This window comes from Chiloscyllium plagiosum, unplaced genomic scaffold, assembly GCF_037043375.1.
Source record: "Chiloscyllium plagiosum isolate Xiang-an unplaced genomic scaffold, Cpla_swu_hap1 HiC_scaffold_17, whole genome shotgun sequence".
NCBI lineage: Eukaryota > Metazoa > Chordata > Chondrichthyes > Orectolobiformes > Hemiscylliidae > Chiloscyllium > Chiloscyllium plagiosum.
Genome location: NW_028270155.1, coordinates 50,675,313 through 50,694,064, shown reverse-complemented (window position 1 = coordinate 50,694,064; position 18,752 = coordinate 50,675,313). Strand labels below are relative to the sequence as shown.

At 39.5% G+C, this 18,752-nt stretch overlaps 1 protein-coding gene and 1 long non-coding RNA gene across 2 annotated transcripts in view; one reads left to right on the top strand and one right to left on the bottom strand.

Moving 5' to 3' along the window:
• The window catches only part of LOC148147332 (uncharacterized), a 60,356-nt gene extending 50,891 nt beyond the window's left edge, over positions 1–9,465 (bottom strand). Inside the window, exon 1 of the long non-coding RNA XR_015759958.1 lies at positions 9,425–9,465. This is a non-coding gene — a long non-coding RNA (uncharacterized LOC148147332). The remainder of the gene's footprint in view (positions 1–9,424) is intronic.
• LOC148147331 (uncharacterized) overlaps positions 1–18,752 on the top strand; it is a 180,408-nt gene that overhangs the window by 141,030 nt on the left and 20,626 nt on the right. The gene's annotated exons all lie outside the window — the stretch shown is intronic.

Sequence of the window (18,752 nt, the reverse complement as noted above, 5' to 3'; positions counted from 1 at the left end):
AACTAATGATCACATTTCTGAAGGCAGCAGAGAGTGTGAATAATATTTAGACTGCATTGTGCAGTTTCGGTATAATTGCCATTTTAGATCTCCTACACTCATATGAAAGTTAATGACTCAGTGGCCACTGGCGGCAGCACTTCACAAAGCATTTGCAGTCCGTCTTTCATTAGCTGGTTAATAGGCAAATGTTACTGTAATCATACTGAAGTAGGTGGCATTACTTGACAGCCCAAATAAAAAGATACATTTTACTGCTGCAAAATTGAATATCTATAGAAAGTAATGACTATTAAAACGGTATTTGTGACAGAAGTGTCTTAAGAAACTATAAAGCTACAGACAGAGCTGAAATCTTGCTCATTGAAAATACAAGCAATGTGTTCATTGTATTCTGTATATAAGGAAAAGCAGCATAATAGGAATCTGCACAACAAAAGTTTGGACTTAACAAAGGTATAAAACTAATTTTCATTTGAATCCAGGAGATGTCACATCTTTTTTGTCTCAGAAAATATAAATGCACACAATACATTTATTAAGAAGAGACAATAAAATTGAAGATATGACAATTTTAAGTTATGGCCGGATGCAAAGCAAGCTTATTGTGTTTGTGTTTGTTTGCAGTTTTTTTTTGCAAGCTCCCATATAAATTGAAGTGGGTATGCAGCCAGCACAGTGTATAGGACACCAAATAAGTGAGTTAAGGAGTTCATGAAACTGTCGTTAATCTGTCTTACTTAATCCTTCTCAATTGATTCCAGTGTGTGTAGGTTTTGAGAATTGATTCCCAAGGAAGATGTCAGTCCACTGTGCTGCTCTTGGTTGATGGCCATGACTTGCTGATCAAATTTCGTCTACAGGGGAATACTAAACCTTATTTCCAAGGGCCTTCCCCTCACTCACCAACTCTTTTTGACTGGCATACTTTATTTCACAATGTTTGCAAGATTGTGATTTGTCGTAATAATGACTACAATATTGCTGATTTAACTTGGCAACATTTTTGCAGGTTATCAAGGAGTCATTAAGATAGAGCCATGATCGCAGAATTAATTAGTAACAGAATTATTTTGAGTTTAGCCATTCTTTATTCTATCCTTCTTCAATTAATGGACTATCATAAATAATCTCCCTTTCGCAATATTCATTCATGCTCCAAGAGACAAGCCAACCATTTCTTTGTACAGACACACAATTACAAATGTTGAGTTATGCATTGATATTTATGCTTCTAGAGAGCAAAGGTTTTCAACCATGTTGAGGATAGGTTCATTGCCACAGTTTTCTCAAACACAAGGCCATTAAATAGTTTCTTCAAAAATATTGTTATATAAGCTAATTAATCTTGAATTGATCATGACCAAAAACATTGTGACTAAAAATTGGTAAGCATGAATATTTTGGGATGACCTGCCTGCTGATCCTATTGAGTATACAAATGTTGTGCTGTCTTCTCATTTGCTTGATTGCAGGATAAATATAAGGAAATAAAAAATGCAAGCAGAAGTAGACCAGCTGGCCTCACGATCCTGCCATGCCATGCAATATGATTACTGATCTTCAGCCTCAAGTCAAATTTTTTGCCTTCTCCCCATATGCTTGATTTCCTAATATCTTTAAAAATGGTGCATTCACTACTTTTTGAGGTAAAAATCTCAAAAGATTCTCTTTAAGTCTATTATCTGGAGTGTTCTAGGTTTTCCAGTCAGGGAAAACATTTTTTCAGTGCCTACCCTATCAAGCTCTTTCACATAATCTTGTATATTTTTATAAGATCATCTCTCCTTCTAAACCCCAAACAGAATAGGTGCAATTTACATTGTCTCTTATCACAGGACCAACTGTCTCATGCCAGTAAGTGATTTAGTGAACTTTTGCAGCACTGCCTGCAATGTAAGCAATGCTCAAAATACACAGGGATGGTAGGCAATTGACCCCTAAGATCCCCAAATTACTCGGGAATATTCACTTTAGGGTGGTGATCATAGCTAATCAAAGAAAGATCATCCCCTCCAATACAATAGATGGAAATGGTGAGAATTTGCTGTTGCACTGATCACAGGGTGCTTCTCTCCCATCCTTGCTGCAGGTAGGCTTATAGTGAGCCTCTCACAGCAAATGCAGGAGAGAAGCAGCCTATGATTGGAGCAGCAAGATTAATGGCAGCAGTCAGCAAGGCTGGAGGTAGCCATGAAGCTTGGGAAAAGAGAAGGAAAACAGCTGGCCTGAGAAAGAAGACTGAGTAGGGAGGAAGGGGCACTAGTCCAGGCCTGGGCAGTGAGGCTAAGGGGCAAAAATGGAGCAGTGAGATCAATGAATAATGATAAAGGCTGGGCCAAGGTGACAGGATGGAGGCCAAAACTGGAGCCTCAGCAGTGGAGCTGAGAAGCAAGGATGAAGACCAAAGCTTGGGCAGCGGCTGTGGAACATGGTTTGAGATCAAGGCCAAAGAGTGAGGAATGGAGAAGAGGGCAGAGACTGTGGCATAAGTGAGACCAGACCCCAAGGAGTGGAGATGATGAGGATGCTGTGATGCTGGGGAGAGAGGTCAGTGAGTCAAAGGGTAGGGATTCTGGCTGAAGGAGAAGTGAGGTTGAGACTTGTATACTCAATAGGACCAGCAGACAGATCATCCCAAAATATTAGTGCTTACCAATTTTTAGTCACAATGTTTTTTGGGTCATGATCAATTGATGATTAATTAGCCTATATTAGAATACTATTAGAAGTTATTTAAGGTTGAGGGAGTGAGAGACCACAAAATCGGAGGTGATGAGTCTTAGCTACAAAGGATGGAAAGGGGTCAAAGGTGAGAAAGAGAGACTGGAAAAGTGGAATAAACAATTTTAAGCTGTTCAACAAATGAATCATCTAACTGAGAACAGGAACACTGAGAAGTGAATCCCTGGCACATTACTGTAGAGTTTCTAGACCTGCAAGAGTTCTGCAGCTGTTATGTGGGGAGAAATGTAATAAATGCTATTGTAATTCACTCTGTGCTAATTGTTTGTGTGGTAGTACAGAACTCAAGTGCTGATGTATGCAAGTCAAAAAGCTTTGACAACATGTATCTTTTTCAGCAATAATCAAAACCTGTATCAATTGTATAACTTAAAATTGAAAAGTTTTCTGTCATAAAGATTTGCATTTATGTGCTATCAAATCTCAAAACATCTTACTTACTCTGAATTAACTGAGGTGCTATTCTGAATTAATTGAGGTGCAGTGGCTGTGTTAGAAAAAAACATTCACCAATTTAGCTGTCACCTCACCAGTATGTGGAAAGAACGTTTAGCGTGATGGCTTTTTATGTATAGAAGTGGTGTCAGTTCCTTTTTTGAAAAAAAGCATTTGTTGTTAACTCATGCCTTTTGTCATCTGCTTAGTAAAGTTATGTTGTAGCCTGCTATTGTGTTTAGGGAATTAATGTTTTCCTTATTATACTTTAAGTTGAATGGAGCAGAGATGATTATTGGGGATATTGATGAATTCTTCTAATTGTCTTCCTAATGACCCCAAATCCTGCATGTATCAATGTGAATATGGCAGATGTTGTCACTGGCTGTCACTGACTATCACCTAATGAAGTAATTAGTGAGACTGGAAAAGGAACCCTAAAAACCAAAAAGCAGCCCTTTAACATCAAAAAGTAGCCTTAAGAAATCACCAGAAGATCTCTTGAATAAAATATTGGAGCCTTGAATCAAGTATTGTATATTCTTCCATAAATATGAAGACCAAAACTGCACACAGTATTCCATATGTGGTCTCACCAAAGTCTTGTAAAATTGTAGCAAGCTTTTTTTATTCATGTATTCCAACACTCTTCCAAAAAGGCCAACATGTTGTTTTCCTTTCTAATTGCTTCTTGAGCCCACACACATTTTGTTTTGCATTTTTGTACATCGACACCAAGTACCTCTCAACATCAACATTTTCAAGTTCCACACCTTTTTAAGAAATACTCTGTTTTTCTGCTCTTACTACCAAGATGAAAAATCTTACAATTTCCCACATTTTATTTCATGTTTTGCCCACTCACTTGTTTATACTTGTTTGCAACCCTTTGAGTCCACTTTACATTATATATTCCCACCCACTTTATATTATCAGCAAACATTAAGACAATACTGTACTTTTACATCTGTCATTGACATAGATTGTAAATAGCTGAGACACCAGTACTGACTTGTGCCATCTTGAAAATGCCCCATTTCTCCCTGGTCTTTGCTTCCTGTCTATTACCCAATCCTGATTCCTGAAGAAGGGTTTATGCCCGAAAAGTCGATTCACCTGTTCCTTGGATGCTGTCTGACCTGCTGCGCTTTTCCAGCAACGCATTTTCAGCTATTACCCAATCATCCATACATGTCAATATATTACCCCAGTTCCGTTATTTTCCTGACCTGATAATTTAACCTTGTGTCTAATACCTTATCATCTGTCTTTTCTAAATCCAAGTATATTACGTCTACTGATTCAACTATTTACATCCTCAAAAAAACTCCAATAAATTTGAGAACTATGTTCTGGAGGGAAAAGTTAGTAGAAATTCGAAATTAATGTACCGATTGTAGTGGATCTCCATTTTTGAATGGTACAAGATGAGGGAGATTGATTATGCATCATTTGCCATTTTAATTGGGTTTCCTTTATTTCTCTTTTGTCTGATCACTGTAGGATTTTCTACTTACTCTGCTAAGACTTCCTGCATAATGGATTCCAGTATTTTCCCAAAGACTAATATGAGATGAGTTAGCTCGTAGTTCCCTGGTCTCTTTTTCCTTGCATTATCCTTTGAATAGTTGTGTTACATTTTTGACTTCCAATCTGCTGGACAATTCAAGAATCTTGGAAATTTTGGAAAAATCATAACGAGAACAAGTTTAGAGCTCTGGAAAGTAGATAATAAAACCTTGGGGATTTATTGGATTTTAGTCCCTGAAGATTTTCTAATATATTTTCTCTGATATGAATTACCTTGATTTTCTCACTCTTCTAAATCCCCAGGTTACATTCTATTTATGGTATGTAATTTAAATTCCACAGTGAAGACAACACATAATATTGACTCAATGTCTGCCATTTCCATACCTCAACACCCCACCTCCATGGCTGATCTGATTGTAGTCTCAACCTTACATCCCCCCCTACTCCTGTAAACATTAATTCCCTTATTTGTTAGGAATCCATCTATTTCTGCCTTAAAAATATTCAAATACTCTGCCTTCATTGTGCTGAGGAAGAAAATTCCAAAGAGTCTCAACCCTCAGAAATTTTTTTTATCTGTTTTAAAGGAGAGACCTTGCTTTCAACTGGTGATCCTAAATCTAATCTGTCTCTCATGGACCATTAACTACTTTAGCTACAATCCTCAGCTCTTACAGTCTTCTTTCACATTCCTGGCTCAATCACTCTCATTATTGACTTTTCTTTTTAATCAACATTTTGCTGGTTTGCTGTCTTATTAAAAAAAATTCTCAATCCTCAGGCATAATACTACCCTTGCAACATTATAAGTATTTTTTTAAACAATTCTTAACTTTCTCAGCAAACTATGGATGGATATTACTTGCTGAGTTTTTGTTTTATATTGGAATTATCTTTGTTTAACATTTTGAATTGCTTCTTTAAATGTTTCCCATCGTTTATTTCTTACTAAACCTTTTAGTCTATTAACCCAGAAAAACTGAACCAGCTCTTCCCTCATACTTAAATAATTGGCTTATCTAATGTTGAGCTGAACTGCGCTACTGGTGAGCTACATTCTCAATAATATGCTAACATTGCTACTGTCTTGCCGTGCCATTTAGCAAGGTACAAAGCCTGAATGCTTGCCTTGCTTGTCAGTAGCCGTCAGTCCAGTTAAGGAGATAACCTTTAAGCAGGGGATCCCAGCACAGTAAGCCAATCACAGCACCTGATACCAGTCCAGGCCCTGCACGGCATAGTCAGAGTCAGAATTCTCTACTCATAAGGGGTGAGGAGTTGACTGAGAGGCTGCACATCACCCACCTTGACTCTTTCTGTGCTATTGTGGGCTGTTTTGCTCATGAAATGAGAGATAGGAAAGTACTAAAGAGGGCACAGCTATGACATTTAGTGGAGGTGGGGCGGTGTCCCACAGGAGTGAGTAGGCAATGCAGATAGTGCACAGGGTTAGTGGTGTCACAGTTTGGGTTGGGTGAGTGAGAAAGATGTTACAGGCAATAGGGAGAGTGGGAGAGCATGAGCCTTGGTGGGTGATGGGTACAGATAGAGTGAGTGTGACGTATTAGAGTCATAGAGTCATAGAGATGTACAGCATGGAAACAGACCCTTTGGTCCAAATCTTCCATGTTGACCAGATATCCCAACCCAGTCTAGTGCCACCTGCCAGCACACAACCCATATCTCTCTAAATCCTTCATATTCATATAACCATCCAAATGCCTTTTAAATAATGCAATTGTACTAGCCCCTACCACTTTCTCTGGCAGCTCTTTCCATACATGTACCACTGTCTGCGTGAAAAAGTTGCCCCATAGGTCTCTTTTATATCTTTCCCCTCTTACCCTAAACCTATGCCCTCTAGTTCTGTACTCCCCGACCCCAGGGAAAAGACTTTGTCTATTTATTCTATCCATGCCCCTCATAATTTTGTAAACCTCTATAAGGTCACCCTCAGCCTCTGAATCCAGGGAAAACAGCCCTAGCCTGTTCAACCTCTCCCTATAGCTCAAATCCTCCGACCCTGGAAACATCCTTGTAAAACTTTTCTGAACCCTTACAAGTTTCACAACATCTTTCCGATAGGAAGGAGACCAGAATTGCACGCAATATTCCAACAATGACCTAACCAATGTCCTGTACAGCCGCAACATGACCTCCCAACTCCTGTATTCAATATTCTGACCAATAAAAAAAGTATACCAAATGCCTTCTTCACTATCCTATCTACCTGCGATTCCAGTTTCAAGGAGCTATGAAACTGCATTCCAAGGTCTCTCAATACTCCTGAGGACTTTAACATTCAGTGTATAAGTCCTGCTAAAATTTGCTTTCCCAAAGTGCAGTACCTCACGTTTATCTAAATTAAACTCCATCTGCCACTTGTCAGCCCATTGGCCCATCTGATCAAGATCCCGTTGTAATCTGAGGTAACCTTCTTCGCTGTCCAGTACACCTCCAATTTTAGTGTCATCTGCAAACTTACTAACTATACCTCTTATGCTCACATTCAAATCATTTGTATAAATGATGAAAAGTAGTGGACCCATCACAATATTGGAGAGAAGAGGGTGCCATTTACAATGCTGAAATGGAGAAGGACCTTGATCTTTTTTCTACAGTACTAGGCATTTCCCCAGATGGCTGACACTGCTTTAATATAGGTAGCTACGTTTGAGCAGGGTGGTATGGTCTGGTGTCATGGCCTCTACTGCTGGTCTTTGAGGAAGAAGTCATCCTAACTATGCATCACTCTGTCCAGCAGGATCTCCAGGACTATGACCACAATACAGGGATTGAATACTCCACTTGTCTTCCATATCTGGGGGAAATGTCAGGAGTGGTGCAGGGAGCTCCAGACTGATGGCATTTATCTATGTGTATGATGGTTTTTAAAGATGGCCCCACAGCCAGGGATGCTGGTCAATTCCAGCATCAACAGTGAGTGATGAGTCGCTCTGGGAACAGCACAAGGTAGGATGGAATGGAAATAGTGCGTGATTCTTACTGCAAAGGATCAAATGTTAATTAATCCAACAAGTTTGGAAAAATAACAATGACAAAACTCACTCAGTTTCAAAATGAGTATTACTCCAACAACCTCAGCATAACTTAGTCAAAAAAATTGTAAGGCTTCACCTCCCTGTTCTTGCAGTAATCAAAGAGGCAGTCTGTACCAATGAGGTGTGCTGAGTTGGCCAGTGCAGCAAAAATATGTTGCTGTGCAAATGTGTAATGGGAGCCAAGGTGATGGTGATGGTCTGAATGTGGCCAAATGAAGCAGTGTTTGAATTAACTAAATGGGAGGAACATGAAGAATGGGCTTGGAGAGATGCCAGGTCATTGGAATGAATCTGGACACTCGAAGTATCAATGTTCTGAAGAAGATTCAAAACATAAATTACCTTTTTTTCTCCACAGTGGCTGCCAGATCTGCTGGATATCTCCAACATTTTCAGTTTTTATTTTGGATCTCCAGCATTTACAGTATTTTGCTTTTATTCAAGTTGATCATGGAAGATATAACTTCACAACTCCAGATTTCCTTGAAGTTTTGTGTGAATCATTTCATTGTTAAATGGGCTGACTCTCAGTTCAAAGTTGTGTCCCCTTGTTCTGGATTCCCCCATAGGAGAAAATAATTTATCTTTATCTTCTTTATCAAATCCTTCCATTATTTTAAAAACAAATTAGATAATAACCTCAATCTAAGTTTAAGGGAATACAAGTCAAGTTTACACATGATTTAAACCTTTAAGCTCTGGTGGCCTGTATCACTTCATCATTATCTTCTCAAGAGCAATTAAGTGCAAACAATAAATGCTGACCAAGCCAATGATGCCCACATTCTGTGAATGAATGAAAATGATGCACAAACCCAGATATTTTCCATTTCTTGCTTCATATAGACATGGACTGCTTCCACGTCTGAGAGGTCACAAATGTGCTGAATGTTGTGCAATCATAAGAAAACCTTGTGATTAATGGAACATGTTGATGAAGTAGCTGAAGATGGTTTAGTCTAGGACACTACCTTGAGAAAGTCCTGCAGAGATGTCCAAAGGTGGAATGACTGATCTCCAAAAAAACACAATCATGTTCCTTTGTTCTATGCATGATGCCAACCAGCAGAGATCTTTCCTCCTGACTCCCCCTGATTTTAGTTTTGCTAGGTTTCCTTGAGGTTGTCCTTGGTCAATTTCTGTCTTATTGTCGAGGACAACCACTCTCATCTCATCTCTGGAATTTACCTCTTTTGTCTATGTTTGGTACAGGGTAATAATGAGACTAGGACCTACGTTTGTGGAATATCTTAGCCCTTTACATCACATCCTGCATATGCCTTTTTGGTATGAATGTAGCCCTGTATGATATCTTTGCCAGTTGACACTTCATCTTTTGGTGTACCTGGTAATGCTTCTGGTCACCCTTGTGCACTCTTTTTGTACCATGGTTGATTACCTGGCTTTACAGTGATGGGAAAGTGAGGTATGAGGTATGAGATTACAATTTGTGGTTGAATGCTTTCACTGTTATTTACCTACAGTTTTGCTGTTTTCTGTGTGTGACTTCGGACAGTTTCTCCTGTGTGGTTTGGCCACCAATGAAAATAGAGCAACAATAAATCCTCTGAATAACCTGTAAGCCTCAATCAGGAGGCACTTCACCACATGAAATTACATAGCAACAATAAAACAAGCTAATTACTCACCCAATTGTTACAGAATTTAGTCATGTTTACAGAAGTACCAAGGAGCTGCAAGCCCTTCTGGAGGAGCTTTGAGCAATGGACTCATGTTTCTTCCTCAAATATTTCCTGCTTCCTTCACCACAGCCGTTGCCTTAAGCAACCAATGTACATAGCATGGGGTGGGGGGGAGTGGTGGTGCGAGGAAGCAAAAGCACCAATCACCACAATTATGCAACATGTCAGCATTTATATCTTGATGGAAATCAACACTCTACTCTTGATTTGAATATTGTGCTGAATACTTATCTGCCATTGGTCACAATATAGCAAGAGACTAATATCTGCAGTCACCCTTATACCTCAGTGGCAGAAAATTGGCTGATACTTTCCTTTAGTAATCTGGAATATGCCTGTGGTATGAAATGTCAGAGTTGCAATTACCTTTGCAGCCCCTGTTCATGCTGCTTCAGTATTTGAAGTTGTTTGTTGGTCTTTGTGAATCAGATGCTATAACTGTGTGAAAGCCTTTCTGGTAAACCGAAACAGCTGACAGGTATGCCTAGGGCTGTAGAGTCAATAGGTGGGATAGCAGCATGCCTAGAGAGTGCACCTCTAGTTCACTCTGACATCCCTGGCAGACCTTTTGATTTACTTTTCCAACAGTAGCCACTGGCACAGTGCTGTATGCCAGCTGTAATTTGTAGGTTTTGATTATGGCGAATCGCGACTGGTTATCAATAGTTGGAAAGAACACTATCCCTGACCTTATGATGCAATTGCAAACATTAACATTTCTAACACAGCACATAAATTACTATGAATAATTTGCAAAAGAAACCATTTTGAAAATGGCTTTGAGCAAGCCTACTCAGAGATAGCTCAATGCGGAAGTCCTAATTTTCAGTATTAAGATTATATTGAGACCTGCAACTCTGTAGGGGTCTAAATTCAACTGTTCAACATCATTTGCAGCTGCTAACCTTTCCTTGTTTGAGTCCAAAATCCTGTACCTCAGCCACGAGTGCCCATTGAAACTACAGGAGTTGCCTGGATCTCTGACTTACAACAACCTAGATGATATCTGATGCTTATTTCATTGCACAACAGAGGCTTTACATTAAAGCATCAATTTATAGTGCTTCTCACCTTCAGTGTCTGTCAGAACAGTTTCATATTTCCAAAAATGTTATCACACAATATGTATTTGAAAGCACAACACATGCTGAAATGTCTAATAAACAATTTTGTAACAGTTTCTCCAGGGGTGAAGGGCACACAATATCTAATTTCAGAAATTGCAAGCTCATACTACTTGGTTATAATTTACAATGCAACATTTGCACTGGAGTTTTCAGGCTACACTGCTGACAAATTAATTGAGGGAACCGATGAGGCAGGGATACTGAAACAAACAGTGTGAGGGAAGTGAATTAACGTCTTTACAGTGTAGGTACCATCATTACTTCTGTATCATTTAACAACATAATTTCAAATGTACGTATTAATTTAACTTGTTTTTACTGTTGGCTTCTGAAAAGCTTCCAAACCAATTGCCCTAAGTTATTTTCAAAATTTACAATTTCATAAAACATTTATAAAAGAAGGAAGTATTTTTGTGATTTTACCATAAGTTTCTATAATCTTTTTGAAGGTATTATTTGCTTTGTTAACCATTGTTCCTCTCTTAATTAGACATGATTTATCTATGTAGTAAATTACAACTTTTTCTTCCATTTTGTACAAGTTGTGATGGAGCAAATATTGTGGATAAGTTATGGTTTTCAAATTGAATACATTTTAAAATCTAATTTTCAACATCAAAATAAAGAAACTTAAATGTTTCTCAGTCAGTTGGATCAATCACTGTTTGCTTACTTGTTTGCTTGCTGTCCTCAATGTTTTCAGCAAAATAGCATTAGAGTTTTAAATTAATGCTTAAGAACTGTCAGTGTAAAGCATAATATCAGTGGCAATTGAACAATGGGTGCAGTAAAATCAAGAATGCTTTCATGTGTTCATGTTCTATAGTTTTCCCAACCTTGAAGTTATTGAAAGATGCAAACCGAATGTGAATATTAATGTGCCCAGATGTTGTAATCCAGTAATTAAGGGTCAAGGAATATATTGAAAGGGACAGAAGTTCACAACATATTGCTTCAGGAATAATTACAGATTCGTCACCTGCAGATCATTGAATCAGAGAATTTTACAGAAGGAAGCCTTCAGCCCACTGTGCCAATGGTGACATTTTAAAAGAGCCATTCAGTTAGTCCTACTGTTCTACTGTTTCCCCAGTAAGCTACAAATTTTTCTCCTCATCAAATAATTATGAATTTTACAAAATTCCCATGATTTAGGAAAAGTTCAATCAGCCTGGAAATTTTGCAAGTATAACCCGCTATTCAAGAAAAGAGGTTGGCAGAAAACAGGAAACTATAGGCCAGTTAGCTTAATGTCTGGTGTGGGGAAGGTGTTGAAATTCATATTTAAAGATTTATTGGATACGAATTTATTGGAGTGCTTTAAAGAATAGCAAGTACTGTGGATAAAGGGGAGCCTATAGACTTTCTATACTTGGATCTCCAGACAGCACTTGATGATGTGACACATCAAAGATTAGTGTGGAAAGTAAACATTCATGGTGTAGGTGGTAACATATTAGTATGGATAGAAGGTTGGTTGGTTGCAGAAAATTGAGAATGTGTGCAAATGGGTCTTTAATGGTTGGCAAGATGTGATGAGTGGAGTCCTGCAGTACCTGGGCATCAATGTTTACAATTTAGATCAGTGGCTGAGATGAAAAAGTGAAGGCACGTTAGTTAAATTTGCAGATGGCACCAAGATAGGGAAGTGAGGAACACAGAAGAATGTTACAGACATATTTAGATAGGTTCATGGACCAGACAAAGGTTTGACAGTTGGAATATAATGGGAAAATATAAAATCATTCACTTTGGCAGGAAGAATGAAAAAGCAGAGCATTACTTAAATTGAGAATGAGTTCAGAATTCCAAAGTCCAGCGGGATTTTGTTGTTCTAGTTCATGATTCACAAAAGACAGGAACAGTACATAATCAAGAAGGCTAATGGTATGCTACCCTTTATTATGAGAGGAATTGAACATAAAAGTGAGGATGTTATGCTTCGGGTATAGAGGGTATTGGTGGGGCCACATTTTGAATACTGTGTACAGTTTTGGTCTCCTTGTTTAAGGCACGATAGAAATGCATTGGAGGTGGTTCTGATGAGGTCTGCTAAATTGACACCTGGAATAAGTGGGTCATTTTAAGAGGGAAGGTTGAACAAGAATGAGCTTGTTTTAACTGGAGTTTAGAAGAGTTTACAATCTTGTTGTACAATCAAATGAGGAGAATTTTTTTTCTCTCTTAAGGTGGTGTGGCTTGGATACTCGAAGATGGTGGATTAGATTAGATTAGATTACATTAGATTACATTACAGTGTGGAAACAGGCCCTTCGGCCCAACAAGTCCACACCGACCCGCCGAAGCGCAACCCACCCATACCCCTTACCTAACACTACGGGCAATTTAGCATGGCCAATTCACCTGACCTGCACATCTTTGGACTGTGGGAGGAAACCGGAGCACCCGGAGGAAACCCACGCAGACACGGGGAGAACGTGCAAACTCCACACAGTCAGTCGCCTGAGGTGGGAATTGAACCCGGGTCTCTGGCGCTGTGAGGCAGCAGTGCTAACCACTGTGCCACCGTGCCGCCCACGATGTAGGGTCATTAAATATTTTGAAGGCAGAGGTAGGTACAGTGGATGCTTGTTAGCAAGATAATCGGAGGTCATTGGGAGTAGATGGGAATTTGGAATTCAGAAAATAACCAGACCAGCCATGATCTTATTGAATGGGAAAGCAGGCACAAGGGACTAAATGGTCTACTTCTGCTTCTGTTCTGTATGCTTGTGTGTTATCCATAGAGCAAAATTTAACTTAAAGTAGATTCTTTCTAGGCTAGTGTCTACCACTTCTGCCTCACAGCACTCGGGACCTGGGTTCAATTTCAGCCTTGAGCGACTGTGGAGTTGCACATTCTCCCCGTGTCAGCGTGTCTTTCCTCCAGGTGATCCGGTTTCCTCCCACAATCCAAAGATATGCAGGCTAGGTGAATTGGTCGTGCTAAATTGCCTATAACCCTGAGGGCTATGTAGGTGAGGTGCTTTAGTCAGGGGAATAGGTCTGGGTGGGTTACAGTTTGGAGGGTCAGTGTGGATTTGTTGGGCCAAATGGCCTGTTTCCACACTGTAGGGATTCTGTGATACTAATGGGATTGCAGTGGTATTGGCCATAGTACAGAAAGAGCTCAAGAATGTAAAAGGAGCACACATGATGTTAAATGACGTCTCACTGTGATATTCCACTAAACTGCATGTCTCCCCCACACTAGCCATAGCTTGATCACATTTGAGATTTACCTTTGGACAAAGAGGTTTAACAGCATATTCCTTCACAATACTGATCATGAGCATTCATGCATTACCACCTACAGAACTTTATCCTGCATCAGCATCATAGCAGATTATGTGGCCATTATCAGTTGCTGTTTTTGGGAGTCTTATGACTGCAAGTTGAGTGGCCCATTTCCTACATTGCATCAGTATCTACACTGATACTGCGTCTTTCTTATATCACCAGTCTGAGCAAATTACTTTTATGGAGATGGCTCAAATGCCCAAATCTACTTCATGATAGTGCAATCCAAGGAGGTATCAATAATCTTTTTGTGATCTGAAGTGGACGTTTGTCTCAATCACATATACAACTTCAATCTCTCAAGTTGACTCCATTAGCATTTGTTGAGGTGAAGCCTGCTGCAAATCATTAATCTGCCTTATTTTGAAATGAGTCAAGTTGGGGACCAACAATTGTAACTGAAACAAACTGCTGAAGAAACTCAGTGAGTCTGGCAGCATCTGTGAGAAGAAAGCAGAGTTAACGTTTGGATTCCTGTGATTCTTCATCAGAATAATTGCAACTAACTTTTATTTATTTAGCTGGTACAATTTACTTTTGTTGAATGACATAAAACAAAAAAGAGACCATCCTTCCCAACATCAGCAGGTTGTCTTACATAATAGAAATAAAATAATTCCTTTGCATGCTGGCCTTTACAAATGGGTAAAACATTCACATACTGTATGGTTTTTTGACCTTTTCTGCCCCTTTTGCTTCCCCCTCCCCCATCCTCACTATTCCATCACCAAATGCACTCACACACAGGTAGAGTCCAACAGTCTAACTTGGCAATGATTCCTGCTGTGTTCAAATAAATAGAGTTGTCGTAACAGCAATGATTGTGAATGATCACTCAAATGTTAAGCTATCTTTCATTGTTTACAGCACACTGATTCAGACATCCCATCGGAGTTCTAATTTACATTTCCCAGACCTGCTGTCCTGTGACAATAAGAACCAATGATAAATATATACTCAGCACAGAGTTCCAGTCATGTACAGGGGATTTATTTCTTTTATTGTGTAATGTGTAAATCTTGACTGCTTGAGTTGGCATGGTTCTGCCCCTTGCTGATTGTGCTTTGTTTTAAATTGTAGAATCTAACCTGCCACTCTTAAGTGATTGTCTTGTGGAAGGAGTAAATGAGCTGGCTGATTGCAGATTTTCCAACCGACAGCCATTGGATTTTTGGTAACTCTAGACTTCCCTGAGCTCTGTATGACAAGAACAATGCAATGAGCCAACCAATCTGAGACATTTGGTTGCTTCAAGTTTTATGCTGTTCTCTGTCCACCAGGTATTTTGAGGGACATGAGTCTCTCAAATGGTCAGCCCCCGTTTTGCTGTATCCAGGCAGAGAAAAGATTTTAGGTTGCAAAGCCTTAGAAGACCCGTTGGCATGAGGACAAGAAAGGAGTATCGAGTAATGTGTCCTTTTGAGCCCCTCTCATCCAATAAAGAATGCAAAATTTACCTTGAGCAACAACAGAAACTAAAACTAAATGATGTATATGCAACATTAAACCAACCTCCATTGACATTGAAGAGCATTATCATCACTGAATTCCCAACCATTGGCATCCTAGGAGTAATTATTGACTGGAAGCTTAGCCGCTGGACTAGCTATGTGTATACCATGATTGCATGAACAGAGATTCAAAACTCTGTGACAATTAACTCACTTCCTTACTCCGACCAATTACAAGATACAAATCAGTTTGGAATACTCCTCTTGGCTGGTTGCATTTCCATTAACAATCAGAAATTTCTATGCCATTTAGGCAAAATAAACTCACTCGATTCATCCCATACCATATCTTTTTACTGTCTCTACCAACAATACACTGCTGTTGCAGTCTGGAACATCTACAAGATGTACAGCATCTTGCCAAAACCTTTCAAACAGCTTAGAAGGGCAGACACAATAGTTGTTTGAGAATCCCACCACATACACATTCCCGTCCAAGTCGCACTTCATTCTGACTTGAAGACATTACCCAGTTCCTTCATTGTCACAGGTCAAAATTCTGGAACTCTGTCCCTAATGGGATGGTATTGTCACTACGCAGGCTGTACAGATCAAGAACATGTCGCACTACCACCTTCTCAAGGACAATGAGGGATGGACCATAGGTGTTGGCCTAGCAAAACCCATATTCCATGAATGAAGAAGAAAAGCATCCATTGGTTTTTTGAAATGATTTTAACTTCATAACAGAAGAATAAACACAAACTGATTCTTCAGCCTGTCAGTCTAAATATTTGCCTACCTAACAATGAAATAGAAGAGATAGATGGAGACCACCTGTTCCTTTCAACCTTAAAAGAAAAAAAAGGAAATATTATAAATAATTGCCTTTTCAATTATTCTACACATATAAATGATAGTACCTTGCAAAATGCTGTTTGGATTATGGAATTTTTCCATGACATTTGGCAGGAATTGTAAATCTGTCAGTTCATCACTTGGTGGTCTTGCTCCAATTTTCTGCAATCTTTAATCTGTAAAACTTACTTCAATCACAATCTGCTACTGGACTTGCTTAACCCTATTCTTGTGCCCCACTGGAGGACATCCTGGGACCTGCTTCTTCCTGATAGGTGCCTCTGATTCCCAATTTCATAGTGATGGTAACCCCCGAAAAGTCATAAAAAGCACCAAACACTTGTAGAATGAAAGCAAGACAGAAGAAATCAGCAACTATATGTGTAAGTAGTAAATGTTCTTTTTAATTCACCTTTTTTTTCCTAATCACAATGTTCAGAGATGTTATAATACACTGTTGGAGCAGATGGGGTTTGAACCCAGGCCTCCTGCTCTAGAGGTAGGAACACTCCCCCTGCACCACAAGAGGGCTGTCTTTAAATAATTCTGATTGTGGTGGGGTGTGGGGGGAGAGGGCTTTTCATTCCCACTGTTGAACAGATGTTCAACTGCACACGGTTAACAGAAGGTATTGAATTCCAAAATGGTAGTGTTCATGATATCAGTGTGCAATACTGATTTAACATGAATGGAACGCGCTTGCTTGCAGTACAAAATTCTAGTGGCCCTTCGCTGTACTAACATGTCAATGTCTACCAATCTGATGTCCTATGAATGTCATAGATATCATTCTGGACATCTAATGGCATTAAACAAACAACTCAGATATTTTGTTTAATGGCATTAAACAAACAACTCATAGATATTTTTATTTGTCATAAGCTTCTTCATGGTTTTAGTTTTTTAATTCTAAATCTGTGAGGGAGCTTCCAAATTCTTACTTGGAATAGAAATTTATTTGATTGTCCTCCCATTTGACTTACATTGATTGCCTTTTAGAGGAAATTTTCTTTCCTCTACAGCACATTCGCTGAAAGCTTAATGTCAGAATTATAATCATGCCTTTTTCACTGGCTATCAGGACCTCAGATCATGGAACATAGAACATTACAGCGCAGCACACACCCTTCGGCCCTTGATGTTGCGCCGACCTGTGAAATCAATCTGAAGCCTATCTATCCTCCACTTTTCCATGTTCACCCATATGTTTATCCAGTGACCAGTTAAATGCCCTTAAGATTGTCGAGTCTACTATTGTTGCCGGCAGTGTGTTCCACACTCCAATACTCTCTGAGTAAAGAAACTACTTCTGACATCTGTCACCTCGTGCTAGGCATCACCATCTGAAGAAAAAGGCTCTCACTTCTTATATGTCTCAATTAGGTCACCTCGCAACCTTCTTCTCTCTAACGAAAACAGCCTCAAGTCCTTCAGCCATTCCTCGTAAGACCTTCCCTCTATACCAGGCAACAGCCTCGTAAATCTCCTCCGCACCCTTTCCAAATCTTCCACGTCCTTCCTATAATGAGGTAACCAGAACTGTACGCAATACTCCAAGTGCAGCTGCACCAGGGTTTTGTACAGTTGCAGCATGATCTCGTGGCTCCGAAACTCAATCCCTCTGCCAATAAAAGTTAACACACTGTATGCCTTGTTAACAACCCTATCAACCTGGGTGGCAACTTTCAGGGATCTATGTACGTGGACACCGAGATCTCTCTGCTCATCTGCACTGCCAAGAATCTTACCATTATCCCAATACTCTTTCTTCCTGATGCTCCTTCCAAAGTGAATCACCTCACACTTTTCCGCTTTCAGCTCCATTTGCCAACTCTCAGCTCAGCTCTGCAGCTTATCCATGTCCCTCCGTAACCTCCAACATCCTTCAGCACTATCTACAACTCTACCGACCTTAGTGTCATCCGCAAATTTACTAAGCCATCCTTCTATGCCCTCATCCAGGTAATTCATAAAAATGACAAACAGCAATAGCCCCTAAACAGATCCTTGTGGTACACCACTAGCAACTGAACTCCAGGATGAACATTTCCCATCAACCACCACGTCTGTCTTTTTTCAGCTAGTGAATTTCTCATCCAAACCATTAAATCACCCTCAATCCCATGCCTCCATATTTTGTGCAATAGTCTACCATGGGAAACGTTATCAAACGCCCATCTGAAATCCATATATACCACATCAACCACTTTACCCGCATCCACCAGTTTTGTCGCCATCTCAAAGAACTCAGATTTGTTAGGCATGACCTACCCTTCACAAAACCATGTTGACTACTCCAATCAGTTTATTCCTATTGAGATGATTATATATCCTATCTCTTATAACCTTTCCAACACTTTACTCACAACCGAAGTATGGCTCACTGGTCTATAATTACCAGGGTTGTCTATACTTTCTTTCTTGAACAAAGGGACATTTGCTATCCTCTAGTCTTCTGGCATAATTCCTGTAGACAATGATGACTTAAAGATCAAATCCAAAAGCTCTGCAATGTCCACTGTGGCTTCCCAGAGAATC